Source organism: Alnus glutinosa, chromosome 13, assembly GCF_958979055.1.
Source record: "Alnus glutinosa chromosome 13, dhAlnGlut1.1, whole genome shotgun sequence".
NCBI classification, from domain to species: domain Eukaryota; kingdom Viridiplantae; phylum Streptophyta; class Magnoliopsida; order Fagales; family Betulaceae; genus Alnus; species Alnus glutinosa.
The window spans coordinates 6930575-6945144 of NC_084898.1; positions in this window are offsets into that span (position 1 = coordinate 6930575).

The following is a 14570-nucleotide window of genomic DNA, read 5'->3' on the forward strand; positions in this document are numbered from 1 at the left end:
GTAAGTTGAGAAAGAGCGCGCCATCTTTAAAATATTGGCCATCTTTAGTGGAAATTACCATCCAACCACGTAAAAAATACAACATATTAAAGATATAATATATTATCGAGATAATTAAAAAGGTTTTTTTTTTTTTTTTTTTCACTTTAAAAGAATTGCTTCTTCTTTACTAAATAAAAAAAAAAATAAAAAAAAAAAAAAAAACAATTTTTTGCTGAAAGTTTTTATACAATATAAGGTGTAAGAATCTAATAAAAATATACTTAATTCTCATTATTAACATATCACATTTTTAAGAGAAATAATAGACAGGGGACGTTTGACTGTCCCCTGTCCATCATTTAATAATTAAATAAAATATTGTATTAAAACAAAATGAAAAAAATGCATAAAGGATAAATGAAATAAATAAATAAATAAATATATATATATATATATTAAATGACGGACAGGGGGCGGTCAGACGTCCCATATCTATCATTTCTCCATTTTTAATATGTAGCATTTTTCATGTCGTTCGATGCATGAAACGATCTAAATTCATATAATTTAAATCTACAATTTTAAAGAAATTTTAGGAGATCTTGTAGTGGCCGGACATCTCCTCATGGTGGGCACATACTTAGTATAATAATTTTAAAATAATAATAATAATATGTTAACTCTTACTCTGCAAAAGTTAAACATATATTTTGTTAACATATACAATATACAAAAGGGCAGAGCTCCTTGCCCTCACTTGAAGCATGGACAAGAAAAAAATAACGAGATCTACCCTTGTTTTTAAGACCTTCTACGCACCAAGAAGCTTGGGTCATTCCAAAAGATCAACCCCTGTCAAGAAGCGGCTACCTCGCCGTGCAATCGCAAGCTTCATAGGGCCAATGACTCGATCACGGAGTAAGGTTAGATCCCTAATTATGTTAATGGGGTTTGTGTTCTGTTTATGCACTGTTTGGATGCCGAGGAAATATAGGGAACATTAGTCATGGCCATGGATACACCTAATAATGGCAATCTCTTAAATAGATGTATCAACAATTAGTCAATCAGGCTTATGGTTCGTATACATTTATACATATACATTAAAAAAAATTAAAAAATAAAATAAAAACCCCAAAAAAATGCTCAAATTTTTTCCTTCAGACTAATTTCTTTCAACTGAGTATATAATTTTGCCATTTGTTTCTTGACCTAGTTTGTCCTTTAGAAATTATCATTGTATTATCCATACAACATATACACAAACACACATTTTTTTTTTTATTAATTTTTTCTAATTACACTTTGACTAAGGTGTAATGTTTCTATCTTGAAACGGGTTTCTAACCACAATTTTGTGAACTTTGGTGGCCCATGTTGGCTCACAAAGGTAACCATTTATGTACTTTTAGCTCAAACATTGCCAAATGGATGACAGTGTAAATGAGACTTATAAAATAAGTTTCTAGTTTACTTATAATATCGAATTTATGGAATTAAGATTGATTTTATTAGACAAGTACTGCTAATGGTTGTAGCAAGGGGAGAGCGAATCACAGGAAGTATAGGGCTTAGGTTATGTGAAAAAAAGTTATAGTCCCAATTCTTTTTAGAGACTATAAATATATATATATGAGTCGCCGACGCCGATGAATCTTGAACTTTTAATCTTAGTATTAATGTGATAGTTCTTTTAGCTAGGTGGAATAAAAAAAATTCCAGGCATTATGATATGTACTGTAATAGAATCGGAAGATATTTTTGATAGTACAATTTATTACATAAATTGTTAGTATAAATGAGCATGATGAGTTTGATGATGCTTTTAATTTGAAAAAGGGGGTCAAATATAGCCTTGTATTGTTTTCCATTTGGACAGAAAACAGTACAATTTTTACAATATTATTCCCAAGGATTTCTTAGAACGTGAAATCATATTAAAGACAACGAATTGGTGTAGTTTTTTTTACCCTTTCTCTGAACCCAATTCCTTCTTCGTTGTGGTGTTATGAAACTTCCTTATTGAGTTACACCTTGGATTTGGAAAGGCTTACCCAAACCATAAGATTTGATCAAAATATAAGGCTCATCCTTGTATGTCTTGAGTTTATTTCAAATATGTTTCATTGCTCTATAATATTCTTAGATGTACAACTACGGGACACCACGAAAATCCCTGCGCAAGTATAACAATAGGTCTTCCAACTAGTTCAAGCCTCCTCCCGCTGTTTGGCCACGAGCAAATGAAGAATGTTTGGTGTATATTTTGGTTGGGTTGGTTGAGAAAGGTATCTGTTCCTTCGGCACTCACCTGCATGTCATCACCAACGACCTTAACAATCAGTGCAACATGGGGCATTACAACATGGAGCAAGTTAAGAACAAAATAGATCGCATGAAAGCGAATTATAAAGATTTCACAATGCTATTAATGGGGGAAGGTTGGGACAGGCTTCGGGTGGGATCAATTAACAAACACGGTCACCAACAGTGACCAAGCTTGGGAGCAGCTAAAACATGTAAGCGTATCTTCTATAGTCCTTTTAAATTTCATATACCATATTGATTAAATTATTTATGTGCAAAACTAGTAAACGATATATCATCATAGAACTAATTAAATAATTAATTATCTTCCAAAAAAGAGTGATAGAAGATTCCATTTTAACTATATGGAATTCATTTTAATGTTTTTCCAAAAAAAATTAAAACATTTTCCTAATGTTTGCATTTGCCTATGTAACATGCTTGGTTGATCATATGGAGTTTTTTAAAAAAAAACAATGTACAAACTTCTTTTTCGAATAGTTGTATTATGTTTTCTGCATGTATTGTTATTATTTTTAAATTATATCTAGAACCAGAACAATTGATAATAAAGCTTCTTTCTTATTTTTTATTTTTTGTTTTTATTTTTTTATTATTGGGTCTTGCAGAGCTACGGTGCTGATAAGTATTACAGATTTAGAAACAACCCACCGTGTAACTACCTAATGATGTCATACGTATTCACGGTCTCCTTTGCTATTAGGGAGCTTGGCCATGCTAGCACAAAATCGCTGCCCAACACAGATGAGGAGGACCGTCAATTTGACAACCAGTTCATCGACCAAAACAGTCCATGTGTTGTTGTTGACTTGGAGGAGCCCCACCTTCAACTATCAAACCGTGTGAAGCCCAAGTCGAAAGGAAAGAGGCGCGCCACAACCCTCCAGTCCTCACGCAGCAACAAGCGGACGGTGACAACTAATACGGACCGGGAAATCGAAAAATGGTCAGACGAATGGTCCGAGATGGGTAAAATTTTTAACAAGGGCCTTGCCAACTTAGGGAAAGCAAATAGGAAAGGGTCAAGTCGAGACCTAGATCTAACGCTTCATGCGATGGTGCTCCTCAATGAAGCAATTGCTAAAACTTCCGTCCTAGAGGAAAACTATTGGAAGGCAGCGCACTCCTTCATGGATCAACAAAAAACAAAGATTTTCATAGGCATGACACCAGATATGAGAGTGGGATGGCTGCAAAGAGGGATTAACAAGAACGTTTGAACCTACATTTCTTTTTCAATCCATTTTTCAGACATTTAGATTGCTTATGTTTATTTGTATTGCCACTAACTGTTAGACTTTGCTTGTTGATTATGTCAGCATCTATCCATTTGGTTATATTTTTATTGTTCTTCTCTTGATATAATATTATTAGTTACTACTTTTATTGCTAATGATTAATTATTGCTTTTCTTGATATACTATTACATTATGTACTGATTAGTACTAACTTCAATTGCTTTTATTGATATAATATTATTGCATGTATTGATTAGTTCTAACTGTATATTCCTTCCAAATATAAGGCTTCAAATGGTTGTCTCAATGATTCAAATAGGTCACCATAAATGGACGACAGTGGACCGTCAAGTTTAGACACTGGGCATGGGAGGATGAACTAGATGCATGTTTCGATTCCGATAAATCGTGGGGTGACAAGATTGATGCTGACAGAGAGTCAATTGCATCATCGCTTGACAGTGACGACCCTGTGTTTAGTCATCTAGATGTTTTGGAGCTTGAATTAGAACTAATGCAAATGTACGTTCGGTTATCTGAGTGGAAACAACAATGTGGAGCAATACGAACGGTCCCTATTCCACAAAGAACTCGATGTGGATTCATTGGGTTTTAACAAATCCCAATGAAAATAAATGACTTGAACGCTTTTGAATGAAGCCTGATGCATTCCTTGCTCTCTGTAACATGTTAAAACAGAATGGCTTCTTATCGATTTGTAAAGATAACGGAGCAAGTTGCTGTATTTTGTCTCCTAATGGCACACAATTGGACATAAAGGGACGTGGTTGATACGCTCCAACGATCAACACAAACTATCAGCGTATACTGCAGAAAGGCGTGTAAAGCCTTGTGTAGGTTGGGGAAAACTATCATACAACCGACTGAGACGCGCATGCCACACCATGTCGTTGCTCGAAACAACAACTATTACCCATGGTTTATGGTGAGCAATGCTTGACTACTCTATCTTTACAATACAACTCGTATTTTATATATATATATATATATATATATATATATATATATTTTTTTTCTCTCTTTTACGAACTTATCTTCTTCTTTTTTTTTTTTTTCTTTTTTTTTTTTTTTTTTAATATATACTATTACATTATTACCAATATTATTACGGGGCCTTCTTATAATGGGGCCTTAATACTAGCAGCAACTTTCCTTAACATTTTCTTCAATTTAGGAAATTAAACAATTTTTTGTTTTTCTATTTAAATAAACTCCACAATAACTTTCTTTATTATTTTCTTATAGCATTTAAATATTATTTAATTTTAATGTTAAGAGAAAGATGATGGAAATAAAAATTATTTTAAATAAATGTTATAAAGGAACGAGATATAAAAGAGATAGTATTTTAATAAATTATTATTATATTAAAAAAATGATTTTTTAAGAAGAAAAAAATATATGATTTAAGTGATTTTTTAAAAAAAGTTTCTTACAAGAGAATTGAAACTTTAAAAAGTTGCCTTGCTTGCTGGCAAAGGCAAAATCCACTTCCTGCCATGAGCTTTTGGGCTTTTGTAGCAAAATCATCGATAAGCGTAAAGAATATCTAAAATAATAATAAAGATTAGGATATATAGGATAGCTAAGGCGGCATGGAATGTTGATCATTTACACCTATTCTTCTATACTTTGGTGTCAAAACTTTGCTTGCGGGGATGTATTGGTGGTATTGATGGCACACACATCGATGCGAAGGTGATCAATGGGGACGAAGACACATACCGAGGCAGAAAACATACAACTACTCAGAATGTAATGTGTGTGGCGGACCTAGATCTATACTTTACTTATGTATATGCTGGTTGGGAGGGGAGTACGCACGACTCCCTCATCTTTACTATGTGTGTAAATGATCCAACGCTACGCTTCCCAACACCTAAAGACGGTATTGTACCAAGAACTGATATCTATGAGTAATGTACGTTATACCATACCTGTTGTTGTGCTTTGTCCACATTTTCCAACCAATTTACATGTTGTGCAGGTTTCTTTTACCTAGTGGATTTGGGATATGGATGCTAGCACAGGTTCCTACCTCCATTTCGTTATGAACTGTACCATTTACCCGAATTTCAACATGGGTAAGACATACCCAGGAGTATGCGGGAGCTCTTTAACTATAGACACTCAGCGTTACGATCAGTGATTGAGCATTCCTTTGCGATATTGAAGAACCGATTTCCTATTTTAAGGAAAATGCCCTCATACCCACTACGATACCAGCGCCTATTTGTGATCGTATGTTGCCCTTTACATAACTTTATAAGGAAGTTTAGCGGGGTGAATGATCCATATTTTGCTGAGGCACTATGTAGAATAAACCCCTGGATAGATGTTGCTCCTCAGGAGGAAGGAGAAATAGTGTCTTTCGTTTCCCCCGGAGAACGACCAGATCAATTAGATGCAAGTTCAGTGCATTTGAGGAAATTAAGGGAGGCAATGGCCAGAAGTATGTGGTCCCACTTGTCCTCGTACGTTGGGGACGTAAAATCGACCCATTTGTCTTCACATGTACTACCATTTCGCTATGTGGTTTATGTAAAAGCATCCGTAGTGGACTATTTAAAATTTTCCTAAATTTTAGTTACAAATTTCACTTTTTTAGAGCTTAACTGTCACTTTTAAAAAGTCTAATACATCAAACTCAATAAATCCACTGAACTTCAATATCATGATATACCGTTATTTATCTAATAAATCCACGTTAATAAAATTTAATATTATAATTTATATTTGGTAAAAAAAAATATAGGGTATTGCACTTTGCCCTCCCTCCTTTTTTTTTTTTCTTAGACTAATTTATAACTTCTTACTGCATGTAGCTATAAAAAGGAAAAAGTACGATTTTCGAATAAGCACAATGGCTATCTTTTAATATTTTAATTCATCTTGGAATGGCATCTCAGGTTGTGAATGCTTTACTAACTCATATGGATAAATTGAAATCATTGACAAATGTGATAATTCTGACAACTTCCAATATAACTGCTGCAATAGGTAAGTTCCCATGTTAAAGGTTGCCATGCATTGTAACTTGAAGCTCTTTTGGGGGTTTCGCACTTCTTTAACTTAGGTGGTATTTGTCATGGATTGGCTTTGCAAAATAGTATATCATATTTATTAGAGAAATGATTCTTTACCACCTAAATATACAACTTTTCACCACCTTGTCTATGTGGCAAGGTGGTCCCCCACTTTATTTTATTTTTTAAAAATAAAAAAACTCTAAAGTTAGTAGGGGACCACCTTGCCACATAGACAAGGTGGTGAAAAGTTGTATATTTAGGTGGTAGTGAATCATTACTCTATTTATTAGGGGTAAATTCACTTGCCCTTTGAATTTCTTTTAGTCATTTTAAATCTTCTCCCTAAATTTTAAAAATTTTCAGTGGAGTTATTTTATTTATTTATTTATTTTTTAAGGGGGATTACACTTTATTATATCAAGGTATTAAAATGGACAGAACATCCCTCACATGTGCCACACGCATACAGACTAGGGGTGAAAATGCAGGCGAATAGTAACAAATGCATACATATGATCTGTTATGAATTCTATTAAACACACATCAATCTATGTGACACAAAAAACACGGTTATAAAAAGAAATAAATAGAAACATGACTTGCATCCTGTAGCAAATAATGGACACGACCACCCAAATAACCTTACAATAGCATTATAAGATGTTCATGGTTTATCCTTGTCACAGTAATATAACAAGATCCAAGGGTACATTGTTACAAAAGTAATTGGTAATATAATATAATAAATAATTCATAAGTGCCCTACAATTGATACCTAAAAGGGCAGCATTCCTTGATTAACACCTCTAGGTGCTATAAGAATACAAACCAGAATTACCACAAGTGCTATGCATAAGGCCCGTAGGGCTTTGAGTTCCAAATATAACCTACAATCGTTTGCAGCTTTATAACGTAGTTCGCTTTCCAACCTCATATTCATTGCCCGCAACTTCGGTATCAGTTGTTGGCTGCGTGCATTAACTTCTTGTTGGTCAACCCATTCAAAGAACTTACAATGAGTTCCGACCCTAAAATTTGGGCAACCGTAATACCTTCTGCCTGGGTTTGTCTTTGTCCACAATGTATTCATGTAAGACGTCAAGCCACAAAAGCAAGTGCGTGTCGAACCTTGGACGTGAGCAGAGGAGGATGTTGAAATCTCTGACATCTACAAAAAATACAAATAAAAATAAAGAAACAAAAAACATAGATGTTAGTCAAAGGATGAGGATAATATTAAAAGATAATATGTGAGTTTTTTATTTCGGAGGAAGCAAATATTGCTCAAAGATCATGGATTTTTGTTATTTTTTGCGACGATGGCCTGTCTGAGTATATTGTTGTGTTTATTAATTAGTTGGAGCTACAGAGTCTTAAATCCTACAACAAAGCCAATTTATGCGACTCTTTGCTTTGGCTAGATCCTTGTCTCCCTTGCTCTCCTCCTCTAGCTACATTATCAGGTTCATTTCATTGTTTTTATAATCTCTAGCTAAGGGGACACAAGTTTATAACTATTTATTTATTGCATTTCCTACATAAACAGCCAGACCATTTTTTTTTTTTTGGGTCCCTTTTATATACCCATGAAATATGTATTTGAGGCCAATTAATTATAAGCATTAATGTTTTCTTGGTATGAGTATTTCAATTGAGTATGATACAAGTGATTTTTCAAAAACCTTTGCTGCAGACTGCAAAGCTTGAAAGAAATCATATATATGGTTCACAAACTGCAAGATTACACTTAGATTAATATATGAAAAGTGGTGTTTGACTAATCTGTTTTCCAGTTTTTCAGGAATCTAAACTCCTACTTTTGCCGTTCAAATAGCAGTTCGTTGGTTAGGACATATGTTGTATCAAACATTTAGAAGCTTTAGTTATGAGTTATAACTGCCATCAGCTAGAGAAAGGGATGAGGTTAGCATCTTCTACTTCTTTCTTCTTATGTTCTACCTTATCTAAATATATAGTCTCTAGCTTCCTTGTGAATATGATTATTATCATCGTAAACATATTTCTCAAACTCAAAAGGATTTGTATGTGATTGGAAGGCACTATTTCTGCATCTTGCAAATATCTGTTGCTTACAGGACCTAATTAACTATATATATTTATCATCAAAATGTTCTTTCCTTCTTTATCATGGTAATTAATGGATTTTAACCACTATTTATATATATATAGACAGTAGTGCACGAAGTTGATGTAATAAACTAATAATCAGTATCCTTCATTATTATTTACAATTGACCAATTAATAATATTGATGTGCCACTTCAAGTTAATTATTAATTGTTTTATTTAATAATAATTAATAAAACTACTAGTTGAAAGTGTCACACAATTTTTATCGAATAAATATAAGAGAATTATAGTATTTAGCATTTATTTTTATTTTTTTTGCCAGAAAAAATTATCTTTGACTAGGTAAGCATTTTAGGTTAATATGATAAGTGCTATTGTAAACATAATCAATAATTAGAATTTAGATGAAGGTAGTAAGGCAATATCAATATGCATTAAAATAAAGATACAACTAATTTCAAATTTTAACTTCCTTTTATTTCCTATTCCCAGGATTTTCTCGACGTCCAAACATTGTACAGGAACAAAGATTAGACGGGGTTGAGGAGCTGAGGGAGGTGGAGCTATGGCTTGGATTTCATGAAGATAATGGTGACCAAAGAAATGAAGCAGAACTCACCGTGTGATGACTTCGGCCTTCTTCATGGTACAGGGGCTCTACTCGTTGGGGCACTTTGGCGTGGATTTCTCCTTTGTCGAGCCCTTAGACCCTTTGTTGCTGGCCTTGCTCTTGCTCTTCAGTGAACCCTAGATCGAAAAATGGAGAGATCGCTTAAGCCTTCGTAGCAAATCTGAGAGAGAGAGAGAGATAAGAGGTTTCGCAAACTTGATTTGGGTTGGCTTATCTGCGGTTGGCCACTTGCTGGTGAGAGGGGAGGATGTGACGAGAGAGATGAGGGGAGATATGCCGAGCCTGCCACCGTCTAGAGAGAGAGAAATGCAAAGGTATTATGGTGAAGTGCGTGAAAGCGTGGTTGAAAGTCCATGAAGGAGCTCAGCCTTATGTCTAAAAAAGGTGAAGGAGCTCATGGAATCAACGAAAAAGGTATTCAAAATTATTTTTAAAAAAAATGACCAAGAAGTGAACTTCAACGGGAAGGCAAAAGGCGCGTCAATATTGAGAAGTCAGAGAGGAAATATTGCTACAGGATTCAGTTTAGTAGTGAAAGACATGTGTTACTGTTCATGACAAGAAAAAGGCGATGAAAAAGTTGATGGGAATGGCTTGCCAAACTAGCCCTATGTGATTGAGATGAGAGATACTGAATTGAGAAATGTGATGATAAAGTTATATTGATATGCTTGAAATTGCTTGGGGTCGAATAATATGATGTTGTATGGATGATTTGAGTAGCATGAGATTATATTATAAATGTGATTATGTTGTGGAATGCGGTATTGTTGAAAGAAAGATGTTTGCGAATACATGTGTAATAATATGTATATAGTGTGGATACTTTGGTATTATGAGAACCCGGTAGTTGATAGATGGTAAGTCCAATGTTGTAGCATCTGGCACAGTGGTAGACCATAGGGTTGTAGCTCTTGGTTGAGTGGTGTACCCTGCGGGTTGTAGCCTTACGGGTGTAGCAAGGTAAGTTTAAAGTTATAGCTCCTAGCACTTGTGAGTTGGTAGGCCAGAGGGTAGTAGCTCTTGGCTGAGATGTGTGTCCTGCGGGTTGTAGCTTTACTGGCGGTATTGAGGTAAGTCTAGAGTCTTAGTTCTAGCACTCCTGAGATGTGTGCCTTGCAGGATGTAGCTTTACGTGCGGTATTGAGGTAAGTCTAGAGTCGTAACTCTAGCAATCGTGAGATGTGTGCCCTGCGGGTTGTAGCTTTATGGGTGGTGTTAATGGTAAACCTAGAGTCGTAGCTCTAGCACATGTGAGTTAATATTCTTGGGTTCTATGCGTAAGTCTAAGGTTGTAGCTCTTAGCTGTGGAGTTGTTGAGTTCGGGGTATTGTTTATGGTATGTGTGGTATATTGCTATTGGAAACTGTGATATTATATAAGAATGTGATGAATGGTGTGATTTGTACGTGATGATGTATTGTTGTGTAGACTTAATGATTTGAGAATAATATTATTGAATCTTGCATGTATATATGTTTATGTGCATTGTTTATTTAGTGAGTCTTATACCACTGAGGCCTTGGTGTTTTTTATTGGGGTGGTGAACTCACACTTTCACCTACACGAATGTAGGTATCACCATAACCGTATAGATGGAGCTCCTTTGGATGCAGGTACTAGTGATGCGGAGGATGACTCCATTACAAACTACTTGGAATACTACGACGAAAGCTTGTCGTTTGAGCCCCATGGGTGTTAGACTTAGATAGTCCCTTTTGATGTATATTTTGTATATGGCTAGTGTGATTTGTAATACTTTGATGATGACCATTCTCTTGTTATGTATAATTTATGCTTAAGCTTTAAACAGATAGACATTAATTGGCTCATTTGTTTAATGGACAGTTTGTAGTTATGATGTTGACTTCCGCAATTAGATTTTGTATTCTACTGCTTGGATTCTATTACTCTGATAATATCATGTACATGTTAAGGAATGTGTACTATGAGTTGGCTCAATGACATATAGTCATGTCACTATGATGATTCATTTGTATGTTTTCAAAAAAAAAAAATGGGTTGGCACAATTTCTGGTATAGTAAAGGCCATGATCAGGAGAACCTTGGAGATATCTCAAGACCCGTTTAGCTGCAACCCAATGAGTGGAAGAAGGAGCATGTAAGTGTTGGCAAAGCTGATTGATAGAATAAGAAATTTTTGGCTGAGTGAGAGTGCAGTACTGATGTGCTCCCACAATTTGTCTATATACAGTATGATCAGGCAAGGGACTGCCATCATATCGGTAAAGTTTAGAACCAGAAGGACAGGGAGACTTGGCTAGTTTAACTCCATTCATGTGTGTCTTGCTGAGCAATTCAGTGATGTATTTGGTTTGGCAAAGATGAAGACCATGAGGGTTGCGGGTAACCTGAATGCCAAGAAAAAAAAATGTAGTGGTCCCAAGTCTTTCAAAGGAAATTCACTTTGCAATTTGGCTATTAGAGCTGAAATAATAGTTGGATGAGTGCCTGTAAGGATGATGTCATTTACATACACCAAGAGATAGAGCTGAACCTGTCCTGAGCAGAAAATGAACAAAGATGTGTAAACTAGAGAGGCAGTGAAACCAATGTCAAGGAGGAATGTGGATAAACAGGTGATCCAAGCTCTTGGTGTATGTTTTAAACCATAGATAGCTTTGTGTAATCTGCAGACAAAGTCAAGATGTAATTTGTCAAGGAAGCTTTGAGGTTGCTCCATATAGACCTCTTCAACCAAAATACCCTTCAAGAATGCATTAGAAACATCTAGTTGGCGAATCTCCCAATCAAAGGGAATTGCCAAAGTTAATATAACTCGGATAGTGGAGGGTTCGATCATAGGGCTAAAGTTAATATAACTCGGATAGTGGAGGGTTCGATACACCCATTTATTTCGAGTAATATTGTGGTGGAGAGGTTTGGGCACAAAGTCCAGGTGCCATTGCAGATTAAGGCATCATACTCAAGTTGCTTTATAGCTTGCCATCTTGGGTTAGTGACAGCTTTACTATAGGAAGTTGTTTCAGTCCCATGTTGCAGAGAAAGGAAAACTTGGTAATTAGGAAAAGTTTTGGGACGAAGGGATCCAGTCGTAGACCTAATGACCATTGAGTGAGATGGAGGTGCCGGATGGTGATCTGTGAGAGAAAGAGGTGCAACAAGTGAGGATGGATTCTGATGTGGTAGGGAATTCTGGAATAATGTAGAGGATGTTGGCTGTAAAGGAGGCAACTGAGAGGCAGGGGAATGAGTAGAACCATCAACAGCTGCAGAAAGAGTGGTCTTAGCAGGTGAGGATCCATTTGAAAGAGGTATAAGAGGGCTTGGTTCTACAATTGGCTGAGGTTTAGGAGGGCTAGAGGCTGCAATTGGTTGAGAGATAGGAGAAGAACTCAATGCTACAATAGGTTGAAATGCAGTAGGTTGAGATGCAATAGATGAACCAGATTGAGTATGAGGGAGGTTGATAAGTGGAAACTAAATAGGAAGAATAAAAGGAGCATCACTTTGTGCACTTACCTTGAAGGGGAAAAGAGAAGCAACTTGGTCCTTTGCAGGGAAGGAATCTTCATTAAAGACAACATGCCTAGACAAATACACCCTATTAGTAACAAGATCTAAACATTTATAACCAGCATGATTGTAACCAAGAAAGATACATGGTTTGGAACGATATTCCAACTTATTTAAGCCATAAGGTATGAGAAAAGGATAACAAAGGCAACCAAAGACTCGTAGTTCTGGATAGTTGGATTCTCGGTTGTACAATTTGAAGAAATGAGGCATGTATTGAAAAGTAGGAGTTGGCAGCCTATTGATCACATGAATAAGAGTAAGGAAAGCATCAACCCAATATTTATTAGACAATTGAGAGTGAGATAAGAGAGTCAACCCGGTTTCTAGGATGTGTCTGAGTTTTCTTTCAGCAAGTCCATTTTTTTGAGAGGTGTGTGGGTAGGATTTTCTATGCAATATGCCATGTTTTATTAAAAAAGACTGAAAATGGTTGGCGGTGTATTCTCCACCCCCATCTCACTGAAGTTGCTTAATCTTAGAAGAGAATTGATTTTCAACCAAGAGCTTAAATTTCACAAAGCTGTCAAATACTTCAGATTTGTTATAAAGTGGATAGATCCATGTGAATTTGGAGAAGTCATCAATTAAAATCACATGATATTTGCAACAACTAATAGATGTAATTGGTGATGTCCAAACATCCGAATGAATTAAGTCCAAAGATTGAAGAGATACACAAGTGGAATCATGAAAGGGCTGCCTCTTACTCCTACCTAATTGGCATGAATTACAAGCAGAAGTTTTATTGAAATCAAATGCAGAAACAAGAAGTTACCTATCCTTAACAACACGATGAACAATGTCTAAGGATGGATGCGCTAATCTAAAATGCCACATTAAAGATGTGGTCTTTATTCCTATCAAAGTAGTAAATGTCTTGGTTCTTTTATGAAGATTCCCTCCAAACTGCAGTGGATAGAGACCATTTTCACTCTTCCCCTCCAGAAGGATTGCGTGTCTTCAGGTCCTTGACAAAGTAATGAGAAGAGGTTAGTATAAAATAGCAAGAGTTATCAAGGCAGAATTTTTGAATAGAAAGTAGATTGGCTAAGGCTTGTGGACAATGCAATATGTTTTTGAGTTTAAAAGAAGAATTGGCAGTATGAATGAGAGATGAACCAGTGCTTTCTATAGCAAGGCTAGTGCCATTGCCCACTGTAACTTCTTCAGTATGCTGAAAGGGTTGTTCTATGTGCAAATTCTCTGGTACATTTGTGATGTGAGCATTTGCACCACTATCTGCAAGCCATTGTGGTTTTTCATAGGCAGCATTGGTGTGAGCAACCATTGCTGCCAATTGTGTAGGGGTATTTCTTCCTTAGAATATAGAATCCATCCGGTGATAGCAATCAATGGAAAGGTGGCTGGACTTACCATAGATTTGGCAGGGAACCTTTGTGTTGTTGGTGAAGAAATTGCCCTGGTTTGGCTGCAAGTGTCCCGAATTGGTGGTCTGCTAGAGATGTTGTGGTTTGGCTGCAAGTGTCCCTGATTGTGATGCTGGTCTGGCTGAAAAGAGCCTTGATGATACTGCTGCTAGGAGAAGTGAGTGCCTTGATTGTGTTGGTTATAAGGATGAGGGCCCCAGCTATATTGATGATAATGTGGTCTGGCTTGAAATTCATGGCTTGGCCTTTGGTGATAGCTTCTAGGGGCATACCATGATGGTGGGTACATAGGTCACTTGCC